Below are 8,762 nucleotides of genomic sequence, written 5' to 3' on the forward strand. Positions count from 1 at the left end.
TTCCATCACTTCCTTGTGGTATTCTTTGCTCAGCTAGCCCAGCAGCTAGCGTGTTCATGGTAACAGAAAGTATAGCAGAGAAAACCCTTTCTCAGGGGCGGCTTGGTGCTGCAAGGCTCAGACATAATGAGTTTCACTGTCCTTCATAAGCATCCAGTGCTGTTTGTTTCTTATCCTTTAAATCTTGTTTGGAATTTCTTTTTTTCATTTTCTTGTCTCTTTCCCACTCTTGGGGTGATTTTGTTTTTATTTTATCCTCTTTTTTCTATTGGTTCCTCTCTCTCCCTCTTGAAAACATGGTCCTTTTTTTTTTTCCTGTGAAATATAATTACTAAATAACGTAAAATATATGGCCATGTACATTCTAAAGGAACAGCTGCAAAATTGCTAATATTAGGTCTAATTTAGCTACAATAAATTAGCAAATGTGTGGAAGCACAATGATGACAGCATAATTATAACAAAAAGTCGATGTGTTGAAGTATATGGATGACAATACATACTAATTTTAGAGAGGAAAAAAGAACCCTACACCAAATGAAATGCATGCGATGAACAGACGGGACTAATAGCTCAGACACATACCCTTAATGTGGCCAGTCACTGTAAAAACAAAAAGATGGATGAAGCTGTTCAAAAATCTAGCGCTAACAAGCAATGTAGTCTGAAACCATTAACTGTCAGGGGTAATAACACTCCAAGTGTTGAAGTGCACTAACAGCAGCGCTTTCCAGGGCTGGTGGCGGTGGTACCATGCACACCTGTGAAGAGGGCGCTGAATCCATCCTCGCATTCATTATAACGGAGGGAGGGAAAACAACACTAATAATGTAAAGTATAAACGGAAATAGCAGACAGCAGAGAGTGACATTTGCATGGTCCCAGTCAGCTTGTTAGCTGAAGTGGGTTTTAATTAGCTATTTTCCAGCAAGCAAACGAGCAAATTAGTGGCAGCTATAAACAAGAAGAGACAATCAGGCCCAAAGAAAAGGAAAAATTATCAGGGTGCCTTTGCAGGGGGTGGAGAGGGGAGGGCATGGAAATACAAAGCTTTTATAGAAAACTTTTCTCAATCATAGAATTAAAGAATGTATTCTCTAGAGCACACCTTAGGTGTTATCCAATCTTTCCCTCTTTTACATGTGAGGAAACTGAGGTCCACAGGAGCCCGCTGGCTGCAAGGTTACACTTCTGACCAAAAAAATAAATAAATAAAACAAAACAAACAAACAAAAAGCAAGGGTATCTTCCTAGCCTAGGTTTTCCCAAAGTCTGCTTCTATAACAGTGTGAGCGGATCACCCCTGAACAACAGAAAGAAGTACAAAATCATGTGTAAAATTTGCATGATAATTGAGGTGTACTACGGGCTGTATATGAATTTAGGTTCAACTATGCTGAGATAGAAAACAAAATGAGAAAGAATATAAGAAACAAAATAATGACTCCTTCCCAAAGCCAAAAGCACCTTTGAAAAAGTTATTATTCTGGAAGGAGATTTGACTTTGGGTGGTGAACACACAGTGCAATACACAGACGATGTATTACAAAATTATACACTTGAAGCCTCTATAACTTTCATTAAACAATGTAACTCCAATAAATGTAATAAAAAATAAATGCAACTGATTTCCGAAGATTAAGAAAAGTATTGTTCTGAACAAATACTCATCACATAACCAATGAGCATTTATCGTGTACGAAGCACAATATGAAGTGCTGAGGGTGAAACTTTTGCTATCCAGTAGGATGTGTAGACAAGTACACAGACTTTACAAAACAGTGGGATGCAAACCCTGCACAGCAGGAGAGAGTGCTGTGGAGCTGGATTTTGGGGAGTGGGGAGGAGCATTTGAGAAGAAAGGCCATCAAACCAGGACCTGAAGGATGCACAGCAGGATCTGGCCTCCTCATAGTGCCCCAGTAATTAAGAGCCTATGTACTGAAGGCAGTCATCTCTGTCAAAAGTAAATTAAAACCACCATTTGTCTCACTGGACTCGATAAGAGAAGGGCCCCCAAATGCATATGCAAAGGGATGGATTATATAGCTTTAATCTAATCTGATTCACATCTTGCAATATGCTATTAAAAAAAATAATTGGGGCCCTGACCGGTTTGGCTCAGTGGATAGAGCATCGGCCTGCGGACTGAAGGGTCTCAGGTTCAATTCCAGTCAAGGGCATATGCCTTGGTTGTGGGCATATCCCCAGTGGGGGTGTGCAAGAGGCAGCTGATTGATGTTTCTCTCTCATCAATGTTTCTGACTCTCTGTCCCTCTCCCTTCCTCTCTGTAAAAAATCAATAAAATATATTTTAAAAAAAATGATTGGGAAGCCCTAGCCGGTTTGGCTCAGTGGATAGAGCATTGGCCTTCGGACTAAAGGGTCGCAGGTTCAATTCTGGCCACGGGCATATGCCTGGGTTGTGGGCTTGATCCCCAGTAGGGAGCATGCAGGAGGCAGCCTACCAATGATTCTCTCATCATTGATGTTTCTATCTCTCTAACCCTCTCCCTTCCTCTCTAAAATCAATAAAAATATATTTTTAAAAAATGATTGGGAAATCTTGAGGGGATAACAGCAGTAGCCAGTGGATTTAATCCCGTATGCCATAAATTTGATTGGTATATTAAGAAGATGTGAATGTGGTGAAGCATGGTATAACCCAAACAGGATGTAGAGGGGAAATATAATGACCAGGATAGAGGACTGAAGCAAACATTACCACAAACACTCATTAGCGTTGCAGATAATCAACTCAAGGAAAGTTTATATAAAGACATTAGGAAACACAGAAGCTATATTCACCAAGAGACATCAACCTCGTCATCATTATAGCTTGCATCTCCAGAATCACATCTGTAAGGGAGATATTGCACAGGGAACAACATAGGTCCTGCATCCAGACTTCACTTATCCAAAGAACGGCTTCACATGTGAGGTACCAAAAATATGGATTGACACAGGAAAATAAAAAGAGTGTGTGAGACTGCTGTATCTCAGAGGGAAGGCAGGGGTGGGTGGTTGGGTGGGAAGAGAATTAACCAAAGAACTTATATGCATATATGCATAACCCATGGACACAGACAACAGTGTGGTGAAGGCCAGGGGGGGATGGAGAGGTGCAGGCTAGAAGCGGTCAATGGGAAAACAAAGGGGGCGTCTGTAATACTTTAAGCAATAAAGATAAATTTTTAATAAAAAAGTGTGTGTACTCTCTCAATGACACAGTTAAATGAGATGCGTATGCAGTGTCATTAATTTTTCATTCATCCACCAAACATTTATTGAGCTCCTACTTAATGCAAGGCATTGGATTAGACACTGGATATATAGACATGAATGACTCTAAAGGCCATTCAGGCATGTCTAATTCCTCTCCCACAGCTTTTCAAACACTGAAGACAGTTATCATGTTCTTATTATTTTTTATATTAAAAATCATATTCATGTCATCTTTTTCCATAAAATATTCCCAAGTGCTTTTAGACTCTTCTCTAGCATTCAGAAAATTGTTCTGTTTTTGTTAATCTTCACCCAAAGATATTTTTTTCTATTAATTTTTAGAGAGAGTGCAGGGAGGGAAGGAGAGAGAAACATGGATGTGCACTGACTGGGTGCCTCCCACAGGGCCCCAACTGGGATGGGGATCCAGCCTGCAACTCAGGTACATGCCCTTGACTGGGAAATTGAACCCAAGACCCTTTTGTGTGTCAGCTGATGCTCTAACCACTGTGAAACACCGGCCAGGGTTCAGGAAATTATTTCTATTCTGTCAAAATCAGGATGTTCAGAATAGTATTGTCTGTGTATTGTGAAATTAAACATAATTTCCACTTCCTTTGGTCTAGGTATTACTTCATTAATCTAACTCATAATCACATCTGCTTCTTCAGCAGCCACACCCATTAACTAACTTTCTGTTTATTATTAACCAACTAAAGGCCTGGTGCATGAAATTCGTGCATGGGGAGGGTACCTCAGCTCGGCCTGTGCCCTCCTGCAATCCGGAACCCCTCGGGTAGGGTCCCTAGGCCTGGCCGGCAATCAGGGCCTATTGGGGATGTCCTTCCCCCAGCTGCCAGCAGCTGGCCCCATCCCCACCGCTGCCACTGCTTGCCTTCTGTGCGGCTCTGCCCCTCTTCCCCCACTACCAATCACCTCCCTGTGTGGGCGACAGGCGTGAAGTGCAATTGCTTAGCTGGCCTGGGCCTTTCTCTTCAGGGTGATTGCTGGCCAGCTCTGCACACCTGCCACAGCGTCACTGGCTAATGGGCTGGGCCTCCCTCTGAGGGGCAATCCTGGGGCGATGGTGGAGCCCCCTGACCAATCGAATTGCACTCACCTTGGCTGGTCTGGCATCAGTGCTGTCATAGCGTGATCATCCAGAAAGTCATCCGGACAGTCATTCTGCTGTTCAGTCGTTCGGTTGATTTTCATATTATGCTTTTATTATTATAAATATATCCAAAATTTTATCAAATAATGATAATCACATATTTAAAGAGACTCAATTACAGGGTCTTAAGATATTAATGTAAAAGTTTTTAGATTTTATCCATTATCCAGCTTATTGAAAACTGCGTGGAGTGACAATGAGATGCAGTAGCAGGCAGCTAGGACATGTGCGCCCTTGCTCCTTAGTCTTTCTCACTCCCTCTTCATGATAGTGGCAGAGGCCACAGTTCAGTTGCCAACATGCAGCTCTTTGTCCTCACCCAGGAGCTACACACCCTCAGGGTGATGAGCCAGGAGATGGTTGCCCAGATCAAGGCTCATGCCTTGCCAGAGGGCATCTCTCCAGATCCAATCTGCTCCTGGCAGGCACGCCCCTAGAGGATGGCGCTGCCTGGGCCAGTGTGGGATGGAGGCTCTGACACTCTAGAAGTAGCCGGCCACAGCATCGTTCCCTGGCCCGGGCTGGGAAAGAAAGAGGTAATACTCCCAAGGTTGCCAAACAGGAAAAAGAAGAAGACTGGTCGAGCCAAGCGACAAATGCAGTACAGCCGGCGTTTTGTGAATGTTGTGCCCCACTTTGACAAGAAGAAGGGTCCCAATGCCAACTCTTAAGTTCTCTGTAATCCTGGATTTCTCTAATAGAGTCACTTAGAGTAGTTTAAAAATAAAATAAGCGTGGATCCTGATTCTGAGTGTCAACTAATATATTCATTATATTTCCCTTAAACCAATGCTGTGTCATCTTCGATTTCGTTAAGAAACTTTCTATATTTTTATTCAGGCATTGATCAAAATTGAAAAAGGTGAAGCAAAAATACCTTCAAAGGGTATAATTTGAAACTGATTATTAGCCCAGACGCTGTGGCTTAGTGGTTGAGTGTCAATTTATGAACCAGGAGGTCACAGTTTGATTCTGCTTAGGGCATATGCCCAGGTTGTGGGCTCAATCCCCAATAGGGGGAGTGCAGGAGGCAGCAGATCAATGACTCTATCTCACTGATGTTTCTATCTCTCTCTCCCTCTCTCTTCCTCTCTAAATTCAATAACAAAACAATATATATATATATATATATATATATATATATATATATATATACATATGTATATATATATATTAAGAAAGAAACTGATTGTTAAATCTGACTTACATAACCCAATTAGCAGTAACTGGTTTATGAAATGATTCACTTATCCTAGAATCTAGGCCATAATTCTCCATGCCTTAGGTTGGGTTCTTCCAAGAAATAGACCCTAAGACTAGGATTTGAGGAAAGGTGGAGTAGTGCGGAGGTTTTCCTCAGAAAGTGCTGTGGAGGAGAGTGGTAAGTGAGACAAGGAAGGAAGGAAGCTCACATCAGATGCTCTGTGGAGGGATGAGGAACATGGGGTATGGAGCCACGGAGTTGACTCTCATTAATTGAGTGCTATTCACAGGGGGTGTTAACTCCCTGACCTGTATATGGGCCACACACACTGCTGGGGACAGAGAAGTCCTCAGGCAGAAAGTAGCAGGTGTTTGTAGTAATGAGCTATCAGAATGCTGAGTACTGAGGGGATATGGACGGAGCATCAACATCTGCTATCTGCAATGCTGCAGCTCATCCAGTAAAATTGCACAAGACTTCTTTTCAAATGTCTCCTTTAAATTGAGATACATAATATCAATCCCATCACCCATTCTCTCATTCACCCACTTAAATTTGTTGAACACTCTTTGTTACCTAATATTATAGATGCAATGCTTATGTCTGGTGCTCTATTATATGAGTGAACTTGTCCAAAAATGATATTTTTCTTATAACTTATATTAAATATTTCAATTCTAAATCCTCATTCTTTTTGCTTATTTATTTCCTACTAACAGTTATAATATTCCATTGATCTGACAAAACATAATATATTACAAACCTATAGGATAATTTTTTGGTTATTATTTTTATAAATTAAGCATCTCTATTATTAAATATTTATTTTGATCTTTTATGTCACCAAGATTATGTCTCCTCATTATAGTACAATGAAACTAACAATGTATTAAAACAGCTACCACAACATCATGGCTCAATTAGATTTATAACATTAAAATTTAAATATCTATCAATTTTTACCAGTTGAAATGAGAAAAAAACACTAACATCTTAATAGATATAAGAAAAGAAGGTCTAATATTCTAAGGCCTAATTGTGTTTAAAAAGAAAGTCTTAGAAATTGAAAAAGGGAGAAACATTTATAATCTCATAAAGTGTATCTCAAAAAAAACACATCAGACAATGTTTTTAAAGGTTAAAATTTACAAATGAAAATGAAGGATGAATGTTCTACCCATTTCAAAATCTTTAAAAAATATATTAGAAGAATTGCAAAAAAGTAGCAAAATGTCACTTTCCTGACAACAACAACAACAAAAAAGCATTTTTAACAAATTTGAATTAATAAGAGCTCAGCAATGTGATGGAATCAATATACAAATTTACCTCATCTCTATAGCTCAGCAAAAAAAACCACACAGACAGAAAATATAATATCAGTATCAAAATATCAGCAGCCATTCAACAATCACAGTAAAATGACCGCTGATGGTCCTGGAACAGAGTGTTTCTAAACTGGAAACTTGCACTCATTTTTGCATTTGTATACTCATGCTCTCGTTACTTATGGGCTTCCTTCCTCCTACACTTAAGTCTTTGATGGCCTTCTCAGCAAGTTCTTTTGCCTTTTTCCTATGTATCCTTTGATATTCCACCAACTTCAAACACAAAACCTATCATGTTCTTGTTTTTCCTCTTGTTAACCAAATCTTTTGTTGCCTTCAGCGATTTTTCAAGTTTCATAAGGTGTTTTAGTTTCCCTGAAGCTTCACTGGGTGGTTGTATCCATTTAAATGTGTCTTGGGTCGCTGAAACCGGTTTGGCTCAGTGGATAGAGCGTCGGCCTGCGGACTGAGGGGTCCTGGGTTCGATTCCAGTCAAGGGCATGTACCTGGGTTATGGGCACATCCCCAGTGGGAGATGTGCAGGAGGCGGCTGATTGATGTTTCTCTCTCATCAATGTTTCTAGCTCTCTATCTCTCTTCCTTCCTCTCTGTAAAAAATCAATAAAATATATTTTAAAAATAAATAAATAAATAAATAAATAAATAAATAAATGTGTCTTGGGTCTATTTCTTTCTTTTCATTATTAACTAGAGGCCCAGTGCACAAAATTCGTGCATGGGAGGGTGTGTCCCTCAGCCAAGCCTACACCCTCGCCAATATGGGACCCTTTGAGGGATGTCCAACTGCCCATTTAGGCCCGATCCCTCCAGTGACAGTCGGACATCCCTCTCATAATCCAGGACTGCTGACTCCCAACCGCTCGCCTGCCTGCCTGCCTGATTGCCCCTAACCGCTTCTGCCTGCCAGCCTGATCACCCCCTAACCACTCCCCTGCTAGCCTGATTGATGCCTAACTGTTCCCTTGCCAGCCTGATTGCCCCTAACTGCCCTCCCCTGCTGGCCCGGTCTCCCCCAACTGTCCTCCCCTGTAGGCCTGGTACCCCCAACTGTCCTCCCCTGCAGGCCTGGTCACCCCTAACTGCCCTCCCCTGCTGGCCTGGGTACCCCCAACTGTCCTCCCCTGCCAGTCCAGTCACCTCCACCTGCCCTCTGCTGCTGGCCCGGTCACCCCCACCTGCCCTCTCCTGCAGGCCCAGTCATTCCTAACTGTCCTGCCCTGCTGGCCCAGTCACCCATAACTGCCCTCCCCTGCAGGCCTGGTCGCCCACAACTGCCCTCCCCTGCAGGCCATCTTTGACCACATGAGGGCGGCCATCTTGTGTGTTTGGAGTGATGGTTAATTTGCATAGCACCTCTTTATTATATAGGATTTGTATCTTTTTGAAATCTGAACTAGCAAGAGAGCTCTTTACTGTCTGCCTCAGTTTCATTAGGTACCAATCACCTTCCTTCCATAATAGAAATATTTGCATAGTTTAGATTGTTAAGGGCTTTGCAAGACATATGAATATTCTCTTTTAAAGTATCATGCTATCAATCTGCCTTTGTTTTCTTTGACTTCCCCAGAAGGTGCAGTCTGAAGTTAACCTGGCTGCTTGTATCAGTCGGGGTTAGGCTGTGTTAACAATTCCAAAATCACAATGGCTAATGACAACAAATATATCTCTTGCTCCTGTCACATGTCATTTGTGGGCAGCTATGTCTCTGCTTCATGTCATCATTATTCCAGGCTGATGGACCCACTCCTATCTAGAACAGTGGCTGTCTCAAGGAAAAAAGAAAAGAAACATGTTACTCTTACACTTTCTG

At 41.6% G+C, this 8,762-nt stretch overlaps 1 pseudogene; it reads left to right on the top strand.

Annotated features, from left to right (window-relative positions):
• The first annotated feature begins 4,698 nt into the window (after positions 1–4,698).
• Positions 4,699–5,070, top strand: LOC139001917 (ubiquitin-like FUBI-ribosomal protein eS30 fusion protein; annotated as a pseudogene).
• Positions 5,071–8,762: the final 3,692 nt, after the last annotated feature.

Source organism: Myotis yumanensis, unplaced genomic scaffold, assembly GCF_028538775.1.
Source record: "Myotis yumanensis isolate MYYU_CA2020_CCGP unplaced genomic scaffold, mMyoYum1.0.hap1 SCAF_2, whole genome shotgun sequence".
Lineage (NCBI taxonomy): Eukaryota > Metazoa > Chordata > Mammalia > Chiroptera > Vespertilionidae > Myotis > Myotis yumanensis.